General features: G+C 43.2%; 1 protein-coding gene across 1 annotated transcript in view; it reads right to left on the bottom strand.

Annotated features, from left to right (window-relative positions):
* ttc28 (tetratricopeptide repeat domain 28) overlaps nucleotides 1-13,558 on the bottom strand; it is a 723,607-nt gene that overhangs the window by 584,639 nt on the left and 125,410 nt on the right. The gene's annotated exons all lie outside the window — the stretch shown is intronic.

The following is a 13,558-nucleotide window of genomic DNA, read 5'->3' as shown; positions in this document are numbered from 1 at the left end:
ATATGGGTTCTTTAATTGTCTCAATGATGAGACTTTTGAGACTTGCACGTACTTGTAAACATGAACCATTTGTCATTCGTCTTTAACTGTTGACAGGTTCCAGGTTATTGTTGTGCATGGTGTTGCCCCATGAAGGTCGGCTGCTTTCAGAGTGTTCTCTCTGAATCTATTACCACGTATCTCAATATGTCATACAGCGGGTGCTGCTATTCTTCAGTCCCATATTAATCCTTGCTGTGCTAAGCATCTTTACATTACATTGCAATGCAGGTACAGACAATGCAACAGATGCTCTTATCAGTCATTTTAAACAGAAACCAGGAGCACCACTTCACAAAAAACAATGGTATGAAGAAATGTTTAAAAATACATTAAAATTGATTGTTAACGTCACTGACAGCAAGTTAAAGACCAGTCTGTTTCTTTACCTGTGAGCAATTTATCCCAGTTTATCCAGGCTGATTGCGAGTAGGCTAATTCCTAGTCTTTTGCTCGGCTTTGAACCTCAATTTCTACAAACACAAAGCTGATCATCAAGATAAAATTCACACCTGGTAATTTGGCTGCCGAGCACGGTATAGATGTTTTCGTACCGTTTAGAAAGCTCTTTGTTCAACAATACTCTTTTGTGGTAGGTGGCATATCACAAAATAATTTCTAATTGAAAATTACAGTCGAATACAAAAAGAAATCACATAACCTAGATCGATTTCAGTGCTGAATTGTGGAGGTGTGATCCTTGGGATGAGATGTTTAACTAAGGGCTTGACTGCCTATTTTAGTGATCCACTGTGCACGTGCATAGTGAGAAGGGGTCATGAATAGAGCTGAGGCCACCGAGTGAGACAGTGGTTAGCACTGCTGCCTCACAATGCCAGGGTCCCAGGTTCAAGGTTGGGTCACTGTCTGTGTGGAGTCTGCGTGAGTTTCCTCAGAGTGCGCCAGTTTCCTCCCAGTTTGAAAGACGTGCTGGTTGGGTGCATTGGCCATGCTAAATTCTCCCCGAGTGTACCCGAATAGGGACCGAAGTGTGGCGACTAGGAGATTTTCACAGTAACTTCATTGCAATGTTAATATCAGCCTACTTTTGACATTTTTTAATGTCAAATTAATTAAAGAATGAGAAAACGTTGAAATGGTGGGTGTGAAGTGGCAGAGAGGCAAGCAAGACGAAACTTCAAAAGAGAATCACAAAGATCAGTAGATTAATGGATAAGCGTTCCATCAATAATGATACAACAGAATGAGGAGGAAACAGAATAGCCTTACATTCTACTTAATGTATATACCAAACTCAGCTTGTCCCCAATGCTCCTGAATTCATTCATCTTGCGTTTCCCTCATGAATAGTTGCATTTGCTTCAGCACAAATCATCAGTCACAAGTATAATCTGACTCTTTTTATTTTACATTTTGAAAAAGCAGCATACATAATTTAAACCAAGATTCCCGTTGTCAAACTTGTCATTACAATGACCAATAGCTAATGTCACGGCGCTATAGATAGATGGTGCCATTTTCCCACAAAATACAATTTGTTTGTTTTGGTAGATAACTATTCTCTGTTCCAAAGCTCAAGTTCTTGAGCAATTGTTAGCAATTAACTCCCATGACATGTGTCCAAATCAAAGTATCCTACAGCAAGGGAACCTCTCCTCATGCCAGTGGGATCTTCTGGTCCTGCTGAAGACATACTTCTGCTGTTTATTTCCCAGCAGTGTGGGCTGAGATCAGTGAGAAATCCCAATGACCAGTCCATCCCGCCTCTGGCCAACGGCACGCCACCTCTCGCCACCGAGAAAGCGCTGCAGGGAGGACAGAGAATCTTAGCCCACTTGTCTAATCTTTGGCTATCTGCCGCAGCAGCAAACATCCACTTCCAGGCTTGCAGCATCAGCCGGAGCTTACTCCCCTCTGAATTACAAGGTTGCGAGTTCGAGTCCCACTCTAGAATAGGAGCTGAGTGCAACAATCAAGGTTGATGCTTCCGTGCAGCACTGAGCTTTTTTAAAATTTTTTCTCAAAGTTTAAAAGTTTCTTCTTTTATTAGTGTCACAAGTAGGCTTACATTAACACTGCAACAGGGTTATGAAAATCCCCTAGCGCCCGTTTGGGTACATTGAGGGAGAACTTAGCACAGCCAATGCACCGAACCAGCACACCTTTCAGGCTGTGGAAAGAAACCGAAGCACCCAGAGGAAATCCATGCAGACATGGGGAGAACATGTAGACTCCGCACAGTGACCCAAGCCAGGAATTGAACCCAGGTCCCTGGGTGCTGTGAGGCACAGTGCTAACCCCTGTGCCGCCTGTCCCATGGCACTACATCAGAAACGTTTTAGTGAGGCTATCTATGGTGTCCTGGCCAATATTCATCCCTCAATCAACACCACAAAAAAACAAGATTATCTGCTCATTATGTTGTTGTTTGTGGGGGCTTGACTGTGGTATAACAACAGCGATTAACCGTTCAAAGGATTTCCATTGGGTGGAAGGTGCTTGAAGATGTCCGGTGAAAGGCACAATATAAATGAACGTCTTTATCTTTTTACAAGTGTTGCCCAATTGCTGGGGGTCTCTAAAACCATTGATTGTTTCCAGTTCCAGCCCTTGGGACGGCACACACCCAATCCCTGCATTCCATATATTCAATCTCTATCAATATATCAAATGCCTCAGGAGCGCTGGGGAACATCAAGTTGTGGCTTTCAACCTTAAGAGGATAGTATTGCAGATTTGTTGAAAGCTAATCACTTAATGCTGCTCCATGTGCTGTTGATCCGGTCTGACTGCAAGATAATGACAAGTGAAATAATTTGGAACGGGCTGCGTGTAACCTCTGAATGTTCGAATGGAAATGATAATAACATCACTGAGTTAGTATTCCAGAGGCCCAGGCTAATGTTCTGCGGACAAAGGTTCAAATCCCACCATGGAAGCTAGTGGGATTTAAATTTAATTAATAAATCCGGCATTGAAAAGTCATTCTCAGTAACGGTGACCATGAAACCTATCTGATTCACGAACGCCCTTTAGGGAAAGAAATCTGCCATCCTTACCTGGTCTGGCCTATAAGTGAGGCCCGACCATGTGGCTGCCCTCTGAAAAGATGTGGCCAACCACTCAGCTCAAAGGCAGTTAGGGATGGGCAACAAATGTTGCTGGTCTTGTCAGCGACACCCACATCCGATAAAAGAATAAAGTAAACATATTCCAGAAAAAGCAGCATCTTTTTTCAAAATCAGATATAGAAAGAAAATTCAAGGGGATGTTGAAATCGTCAGCGCAGGTATCTGTCACTTTGAACAAAAAATAGAAAATTCAAGACCGACAGAGTACAGGAGAACTACCAAGAACTGTACTGATGAACTGAATCGGCACAGTGATTAACATTGCTGTCTCACAGCGCCAGGGATCCAGGTTCAATTCCAGCCTTCGGTGATTGTCTGGGTGGAGTTTGCACGTTCTACCCGTGTCTGTGTGGGTTTCCTCGGGGTGCCTCCCACACTCTAAAGATGTGCAGGTTAGGTTGATTGGCCATGTTAAATTGCCCCCTTATTGTCAGGGCGATTTGCAGTGTAAATACGTGGTGTTACAGGGAGGGGGGGCCTGGGTGGAATTGTTATTGGTGCAGGCTTGATAGGCCAAATGGCCTCCTTCTGCACCTGTAAGGATTTTATGATTCGAAGATGGTCATCTCTTTCTTCCAATCACAAACCCTTCACTTAACATACGCATTTAAAAATTCAAACTTTATTTATTCTTTTATGGGATGTGGGCATCACTGACAAGGCCAACATTTGTTGCCCATTCCGAATTGCCCTTGAACTGAGTGGTTTGCTAGAGTGCAGTTAAAAATCAACCACATTGCTGTGGGCCTGGAGTCACACGTAGACCAGACCAGGTAAAGATGGCAGTTTTCTTCGCAGAAGGGTATTAGTGAACCAAATATGTTTCAATGACACTTGACAATAGTTTTCAAGGCCACTGAGCCTAGCTTTCAGTTCCAGATTTTATCAATTGAATTTAAATTCCAGCAGCTGTCACGGTGGGATTTAAACTCTTTGTCCCCAGAGTATTAGCTTGGTCCTAGGATTTAAATCCAGTGATACGACCACTACATTACCACCTCCCCCCTCCAAATTGCTTTGTGATGGCGAGAAAAACAAGCACATGGTGGAATTATTAAGATTTCACCTGTTCAGTCACTTTAGCGGTCAATCAATTTAATCTGAATAAAAAGGGAAGGTTGTAAAAAAAACTGGGGACGTTTCCCTTGGCTCAGTACACTGGAGTGTCCTGCAAGTCAGAGTGATTCAGCTGCAAGCATTCTTGCCTCAAATCGAAAGGATACGGGGTTTAAGATGGTTACAAATTTACAGCCTGCATAAAACATTCTCTCAGTTTTTTTTGCGACATTCCTTCTAAATCAGAAACTAACAACACAAACCACACTGTTCCTGGTAGCGAGCTAAATACAACTTTCAGACACGCACCCTCACTGAACCTAGCCAACCCTGTACTTAAGGAGAGAAATTTCTATCTTTAGGTCTGGCTTCTTTACCAGATCTCACAGACTGTCGCGGCTTCACAGCATCTTCATCTTTTCTGAAGGCAGGAATCTGACAGCTTAACCCTTGACTCACCCCTACTCAGAGTTAGGGTTTGATCAGTCCAGCTGCCGATCAAACTGGCTAATGCCCAAAGTGACAATAAACAAGCGACTAACTTAAATGAATGGACCCATCCCAATATTGTATGCACCAGAAAGCTTAAACAAACCTCTAGCTCTGAAGAAGGATCATCCTGACTAGAAACATTGGCTCTATTTCTCTCTCCACAGATGCTGTCAGACCTGCTGAGTTGCTCCAGCATTTTCTATCTTTTGTTTCAACGTGCAGTATTTTGCTTTAATCTAAGCAAACCTCTGTTAGGTCAGAATAAATTAGTATGTCGGGACAGCAAATAATTAAAAGACTATCCATTATTACGAGACGAGTTGAACATTAAGGTATGTTACGCTCCAGTTATACAGGGCATTAGTGAAACCACATCCTACATACAGAACTTGCTAGCTCCCCTATGGCATTGTTTCCAGTGGTGGAGGCTGCTCGCAATTGGCCGCTAGTAGGATCTTCCAATCCTGCCAAAGTCAGTGGCAATTTCATGGTTTGCCTAACCTGCCACCGGGATCCATGGCTGGGTGCAACTTTGGAGGGGCAGAAAACCCCACCAGAAGGAAGGACTGGAAAATCCTGCCCATGGTGTACAGTTTTGATCTCCCTATTTGAGGAATTATGTAAATGCATTGGAGGCAATTCAGAGGAGGTTCCTTGATCGATGCCTGGAATGAGCGGGTTGCTTATGAGGCCAGATTGGACAGACTAGGCTTGATCCCACTGGAGTTTACAAGAGTGAGGGATGACTTGATTGAAGTGTATCACATCATGAACAGTGTGGACTAGGAAAGGGTGTTTCTTCTTGTGGTGAGCCAGAACTAAGGGTAACCCTTTTAGGACAGTGCTGAGAATTTGAAGGTTGTGCAATTTTGGAACTCTCTGCCTCAGGAGGCAGTGGAAGGGATTCCTGAATATTTTTAAGCCGGATAGATTATTGTTAGGCAAAGGAAGCAAAGATTATCCGAGTAGACGGGAATGTGAAATTTGAAATTAATCAGTTATTATCTTATTGAATGGCAGAACAGGGTCAAGGGGCCGAATGGCCTACTCATATACCTATTTCAGACGTTCACATGCAAGTTTGCAGGTCAGTTAGTGGTCAGATAGTAGAAACATAATAGACACTAAAACTCAAGACTTGAACACATAACCCAGACTTCAGTCATCCCTGCACGACATTGCAAGTGCACAGATGCTGTAAGTCTGAGTTACTGAGGGAGCTTTCACAGAGTATTCATGTTGAGGTGGTGGACCCGAGTAAGGTGCTCTGTTGGAGAGTCGATCTGACTCAGCAGGCTGAATGACCTCCTTCTGTACTGCAGGGATTCAATCCTATTGTAAGAAAGCGGTAGAGCTCTTTCTGTGCAGCAATCCTCTGAACAGGCCACCCTTGTGTCCAACATCATCATAGTGCAAACCAAATAGTTCCTCCTCCTGCAAACTCCACTACCAGCGTTTTTGCGACAGGATGCAAACAAACAGCCTTCCCTAAAGTTAGTAAAATCATTAAAATGGCCCAATTAATCCATTTATTGTTGCGTCTTGATGAAATTACATTTTGATCGGTGGATAGTCGGGCTATTGGTGTTCAAAACAACGTTGAAACATCTTTGAACTGTACTGAATAGAAGAAACAATGTGATAGATGAAGCTTAAGTGAAAGCACATGCCCACTCCACACATCACGGTCTGCGAATGATTAATTCAGTGTTAGGGCAATACCGACATTTCCGCTCACTTTTTATTCTGAGGAGCTGAATGTGACCTGGGAACACCAACAGGTAGTGACCTCAAACCCACGAGGGGTAAGTTAGTGGACTTTCAAAGGAGCCTGGACTCTGGCAGATTCAGCTCAGAGGTCACAATTTTGTTATCACTGACTTGGCTGACATGTCCCTTTGAGAAGATGAGTGGAAGTGAATGGATTGCTGTCTCCCACTGCGGATGAGAATGTGTTGGATTTGTGTGGGCACAGGGCCATAATTTCAACATTTGCAAATGATGACATTTAGGAAAGGTAATAAACACTGGGAAAAATAGACTTCATGGCAATATATCCAGGCTGGTGGATACAGAATATGAAATTCAATGCAGAAATTGTGAGTTGATACATCTTAGAAGGAGCAATGAGGAGAGAACATGAGAATACACAAATTATTGAAGGACAGTTTAACAAAGCACGTGGAACCCTGGACTTTATAAGAACAATGAACCAAACAAAAAGTACAGCACAGGAACAGGCCCTTTGGCCTCCAAGCCCATGCCCATCGTGATGCCCTACGTAAACTAAAACAAGCTTTTGGTTCTTAATTGGGGTGTATCTCGTTCTTCCCTCCCGATTCATGTACCATCAGATTCCTCTTAAATGTTGCTAACTTGCAATATGTGAATACTACATGAGGGACAAAATCCAGGAAACTGTGCGCCACCTACCAAATAAAGCACTCATTTGGCCCTAGCTGAAATACAGGGTAAAATCTTGTTGAGGCATTAGGGATCTCACCACCTGGCTGCAGAGCTGGCAAAAGTGTTGTGGTAAGGCCCACTGGAGCAAAGCCGATCAGGCAGCACACCTTTCCCTGGAATAAAGACCCCCCCCCCCCCAGCCAAGGGCTGCCCGCCCTTGTTCTCTGTAACGGCGGGGGGGGGGGGGGAGAAGAAGACGAAGACGAAGACGAAGACGAAGAAGAAGACGAAGAAGAAGAAGAAAAAACTTCTGTTGGAAAGACAAGCACCAGAGTCCCAGGATCCCTGTAATCTAACAAGATAGAAAATTGGAGGGGGGGAGGGAGGTAGATAGATAGATTCATGCAGCAGGGTGGCAGGTAAAGGGTGCAGGAGGATTCACCAATGATCTAACTCCAAAAGCAGAGTCTGACGAACAAACAAGTGTTTTGTTCTTCGAAAGACCACCAGTGTCTGGTGGCAACCTTGGAGGTGGCAAGGGCATTTTATTAGACTGCGCTGGCAGGGTACATGAAACCATTTAACTTATTGCCAGTTGAGCTCTGGGCAGGAAGGACCCACTGTCGACCTTCCTTCTCCACTGCCAGTTGAGACCCTTAAGTAGCCAATTAATGCCACATTAAGAGCCACATCCCACCGCCACTGGTATTAATTCAGCTGCAGGCAGGCTTGTCGCTTTGTGATCTTCACAACAGCTAATACCATGTGGCCAACTTGTCACCTCCTGGTTGGGGAAGGGTTCCTCAATCAAAGGCATTCAGTACCTGATTAAAGGATGTGTGGGCCTGCTGGGAGTTACTTCCCTTGCCCATTGTGGACCATTCTGGCCATTACAAAGATCATGAAGGCTTTGTAGAGGGCATAGAAGAGATTTACTGGAATGATTCCAAGGATAACAGATTACAGTTCCTTGACAGCACAGAGAAGGCCAAATGGAGATTCGATAGACGTGTTTATGGCATGTTAAAAAGGAAAAACTGGGTGGGATTCTCCGGCCACAGTCATCTCAAAACAGAGGATCTCACCTGAGGTCAATGGACTTTTGCATGGTCCACCCCCCCACGCCCCGCCTTCTACAATTCCTGTGGTGTGCGGGACGGGAAAATGATACCCATTGTGTCTAATCGCTGAAGGATCAATGTCCAGAGAATACAGTTTTGGCAAAAGAAGCAGAGATGACAAAAGGAGAAAAGTTTTAATGCAATGAGCGATCAGGATTGAGAACTGCCATTCTAGGGCAGCAATGTGGATTCAACTGCAGCCTCCAACAGGGGGCTGGATAAAATGGTAAAGAGTGGGGCAACATGGGACCCACTGGATTTCTCTGTGAAAGAGTTGGTGCATACTTGATGAACCAAATGGCCTCCTTTTGTGTTGTATTATGTCATCATTCAGCCTGAATTTTGGTAGTGTTACTCATAGATGCCAAACCCCATGTTTGCACAGGCACCCTCAACAGCTTCCCAAAGGTCAACATTAGCACTCCAATGCATACACCGTCCCCCCACCACCCCGGCTGTGCCTTCCGTACTTTTGCCTTGCTTGGAGTTGTGTCAATGCCAGGAACTCCCGCCAGCAGCTGCTTGTTCATGTCTGTAGTTGGCTGAATCAGAGATGGAAGTTTCCCACCATCTGCAACGATGCAGCAACCTCCGGGAGGGCTGCGGGAAAATGTAACTTCCCTGATCTAACTCCAAAAGCAGAGTCTAACGAACAAACAAGTGTTTTGTTCTTCGAAAGACCGTAAAGTATCAAATTTTATTTGCTTCTTTAATTTAAAGAAAACATTTATTCTCTCTCCTCTTTAGTTCCTTCCCACTGCCGCTGCCACAGTTCTGGCAAGATTCCGACTTCAAACAAAGCCAAGGAAACCATAACGTTGGGAGAGGAACCAAAAAAGGTCGGAAATAATTTTTTTTTAAAAACCTGAAGTGATTGTGAGAATTGAATGCACATTGTGCTTCAGTTCTACTACTCTCAATCTGGAAATCACTTCTTTGCTGCGAAATATAAGACAGGCCAAGTTCTGAACATATCCAGTATGACTTCTGCTATTAAGCTATCTCGTGGCAAAATGGGTTTAAAATGCCTGGCACCATAACAGCTTGTAATTGCATCCTCTTATTTTCAGATCTTAACATGGATCCCAGTATCCACACATACAAAGTCACTCTTTACTAGTCAACAACTGAACACACCTCGTGTGGGCAAGGTTCCAGCATGGTTACTTTCACAAACAATGGAGCAATTCATTCATGTTATCCTTGGGCAGCACTTGTGATTTGTCAGATGTAGAATTGTTCAGTTCATCCAAAACTTTGCTTCCCATAAACTCTGCGGCAACAAGTCCCAGGTGCAGGAAAGTGGGATTAGAAAGGGCACCTGGATGTCTTGGGGCTGGCATGGATAAGATGGACCGAATGGCCTCTTTCGTGCTGTAACTTCTCTATGGTTCTACTGCCATCGTCACATCCTCCCCAGTCCGACCTCTACAACCTCTCTGCAGCACAGCCACACTGTCAACTCTCTCTTCCCTGACGTAATATTTGTCATAATCTCAATGGCCTTCAGCTCCCAGGGCTCTGCAATGCTTTCCTTAACACCTCCACCTCCTTACCCCTCTCGTCTCCTTTAACATCCTCTTCATAACCAATCTCTATGATCAAATTTTTGGTCATACCTCCAATGGGCAGCATGGTGCCTCACAGCGCCAGGGACCCAGGTTCAATTCCCAGCTTGGGGGTCACTGGGATCTGTGCAGAGTGTGCACCTTCAACCCGTGTCTGTGTGGGTTTCCTCTGGGTGCTCCACTTTCCTCCCACAGTCCAAAGATGTACAGGATAGGTGCATTGGCCATGCTAAATTGACCCTCAGTGTACATGAACAGGCGCTAGAGTGTGGCAACTAGGAGATTTTCACAGTAACTTCATTGTAGTGTTAATGTGCGTCTACTTGTGTCAATAACAAATAAATTTTTAAAAAACTTTTAATATCTCCTCCTTTAGCTTAGCCTGCAGAACACTTCATACATCATCCTGGAATACCGTTCTACATTAAAAGGGACTGTATAGAAGGAAGTTATTGGCACATTCCAACTACACATGTGAATAATTTTGATCACCATGCTTCACAGGATAATTATTCAGTGAAGAAGGCGCAGAAGAAAGTAACAGCAACAATAATGAAGTTTTGACGAGAATGACTGGAATCTAATGGTGAGCTATAAGGAAAAATTAGATATGGCTTATAACTACCTAATAGTTCTAAAAAGTTAAGGGTGGGCTTCAATGAACAAAGTAAGAATATTCCATTGCATTGATGAGGCGAAGCAAAATTTAACATAGGCTGCCATACTTATAGACCAAAAAGTCCTAAGTTAAAATTAATGAAAAGTAAATTTAAAACAAACAGAAATAAAATATTGCTCAAAGAATGATAAATTTATTTAATGATTAACTAAATAATGGAGCAGAATCAAACATGTTAGATGAGGTTAATTTAAAGTTTATTGTAGCATTAAACATCTTGTCTTTTAAAAATTATCTTTGGCTATTCAGAAGCCCCAAAACTAGGGATAAGCTACAAATATTTGCAATGCCTCAAACTCGGTGCTGAGATAGTTGAGCCCAATCCAATGTAATGAGTGATGAGACTGCTATATTTGGCCTCAGTGCCCTGAGCTTCCAAATTATAGCAATTATCCAGTGTTCTTCCTCCTGATGACTATCAGATTACCTCTACTGGAAAGCATGTGTATTGGCATTGGCTGAGGACCGGGTTTGTTCAGAAAGGCTCCAGTGATGAAACAACATTGTTCTTACTCAATATCTAATTTCACATATCAAAGTGATCACTTGGCTGAGGTATTGCAGGCTGGCCATGGATCTGTGCTCTAGCATCCATCTTCAGCAAGAAAGACAAGAAAGATCACCAGGAAACTGAACAAAAAGGGAGGAGCAGTTTACATTTAGGTATATTTTTTCTAAAGCTGAACCATTTGTTATGAGCTACAGAAGGCTGAATCTAACAGAGACAAATCCTTCGATATTGGACTGGTAAATCCCAAGAAGCCAAGAACATGATAAACTGACCCATTTCATTGAAAACATATTGAAAGAAAGAGGCAAATATAAAAACAGTCAATGAGTCAAAGGTTGCGAATTGAAGCTAATCTCTTCTGCGGTACCTTGACAATAATCAATACTGTTTAATATTGCAGCTTCCAGGCTCTTGACATTGCTCACTCATAGCTGCTGCAATAAGACCAAAATAGGGTTTCTCACAGCTATCAGCTCCATACGACCTTCATTACCTCAAATTGGTAATTTAATTTCCCAGCAGGTTTGTGATTTAAAGCCTGCTCATTCTTCCATGAATCAAGTTCTATTAAATCATTTTTCCCTCTTTTTAAAGAATATAATTAACTTTTCGAAAGGCTGCCTTCATCGACCTGGACTGTTAGACCTCTGAACCCCAACGTTGCTCCGGCAACTGAAGTTTCCGCTCCTTTTACTGACCTTGTTAATTAGAGGACCTCGGACTGGAAGGGAAGAGGACCCCAAGTGGGGCTACGAGCTACAGTACTGAATACACTAGTGGACCAAAGCTGAGTTGCTGCCAGAGACCATGTCCTGCTTTCTTTATTAAAATATATATCTCGGACCCAAAAGCAAAACACTGTGACCTCTGACCTCCATCTACTGCTATCAGGATAGCATCAAGAAATCTTGAGATCGATGCTGATCAAGTTAAAATGTCTATCCGTCTGGGGCTCCTCAAGCAAAGAGTATTACGTTGTGCGCTTTGGACAAAGAAAATAGGGTGAGGGCTATATTGATAAAATCGACGTCAATAGGCCCAAATCAAATTGACTTTGATTGTATAATCCTGCAGCACCAATCAATAGACTAACATTCACAGTAATTCAGGGCAGATTCGGTTAGTATTTAACTCAATTAAATTGGATTTTTCTCCCAAAACATACAAGACAATTTCAGAAACGAAGGGAATTGATAAAACGCCCTCATCGACTGGCTATAAAATAGGGAACTGCAGAGAACCTTATGCAGCCGGACAGGGAAAGAACAGAGAAAAGATCACAGTGGGCCATAGCTACAAAGAACAAAGAAAATTACAGCACAGGAACAGGCCCTTCGGCCCTCCAAGCCTGCACCGACCATTCTGCCTGACTGAACAAAAACCCCCTAAGCCTTCCGGGGACCGTATCCCTCTATTCCCATCCTATTCACGTGTTTGTCAAGACGCCCCTTAAAAGTCACAAGCGTATCTGCTTCCACTACCTCTCCTGGTAACAAGTTCCAGGCACCCACCACCCTCTGTATCAAAAACTTACCTGGTACATTTCCTTTAAATCTTGCCCCTTGCACCTGAAACCTCTGCCCCCCTAATAATTGACTCTTCCACCCTGGGGAAAAGCTTCTGACTATCCACTCTGTCCATACCTCTCATAAATCTTGTAGATTTCTATCAGGTCGCCCCTCAACCTCTGTTGTTCCAGTGAGAACAAACCAAGTTTCTCCAACCTCTCCTCATAGCTAATGCCCTCCTTACCAGACAACATCCTGGTAAATCTTTTCTGTACACTCTCCAATGCTTCCACATCCTTCTGGTAGTGCAGCAACCAGAATTGAACGCTATATTCCTAGTGTGGCCTAATTAAGATTCTATAAAGCTGCAACGTGACTTGCCAATTTTTAAACTAAATGTCCCGGCCAAAATGAAGGCATGTCGTACACCTTCTTGAATCCTTCTCCACCTGCGTTGCCACTTTCAGTGACCTGTGTACCTGTACACCCAAATTCCTCTACAGCATCTCTCTTCACGCATTCTCTGTACCTTTAGCCACTGACTAAAATGCATCCCTCACAGTACGCTGCAATCAATGGAAATGCTGATCAGTTTCTGCCATCGATTTGCTATGGTAGTTGCAACTGGGCCACAAGTCAGAAATCTGCTCCGGTTATTCAAGAAGTGACTGTAACTATAATAAATATGAATTAGTTATACGATTATTCGTCTTTGGTCACAAAGCATCCAGTTAATATTTCAGACACAAAACAAGATCTCGTATGACACTGCACCATTGTTTGAAGACTGGAGTGAAGGCTAACGGAGGCTCAGGTTGCATTCAATAGCTAAAACCAATTATAGACAAGAGTACAGTTCTGGGGCAGATAACTGAAAGCATCAAAGTAAAGTCTAAAAAGAAGAGACTTGGGAGAATTAGTCCGACAGGAGCCAAACACACAAGTCTTTTAAAAAAAACCTTACATTTATATAGCACCTTCAACATAATAGCATAACAGACCCCAGATCATTTGCACCAACATCATCAAACAAAATGTGACTCCAAGCCACATAAAGAGATATTAGGCAAGGTGACCAAGATCTTG

The sequence above is a fragment of the Carcharhinus amblyrhynchos genome, chromosome 20 (assembly GCF_965287045.1).
Source record: "Carcharhinus amblyrhynchos chromosome 20, sCarAmb.v2.hapA, whole genome shotgun sequence".
Classification (NCBI taxonomy): domain Eukaryota; kingdom Metazoa; phylum Chordata; class Chondrichthyes; order Carcharhiniformes; family Carcharhinidae; genus Carcharhinus; species Carcharhinus amblyrhynchos.
Note: the sequence above shows the minus strand (reverse complement) of the source record. Positions and strands in the feature narration are given on the sequence as shown.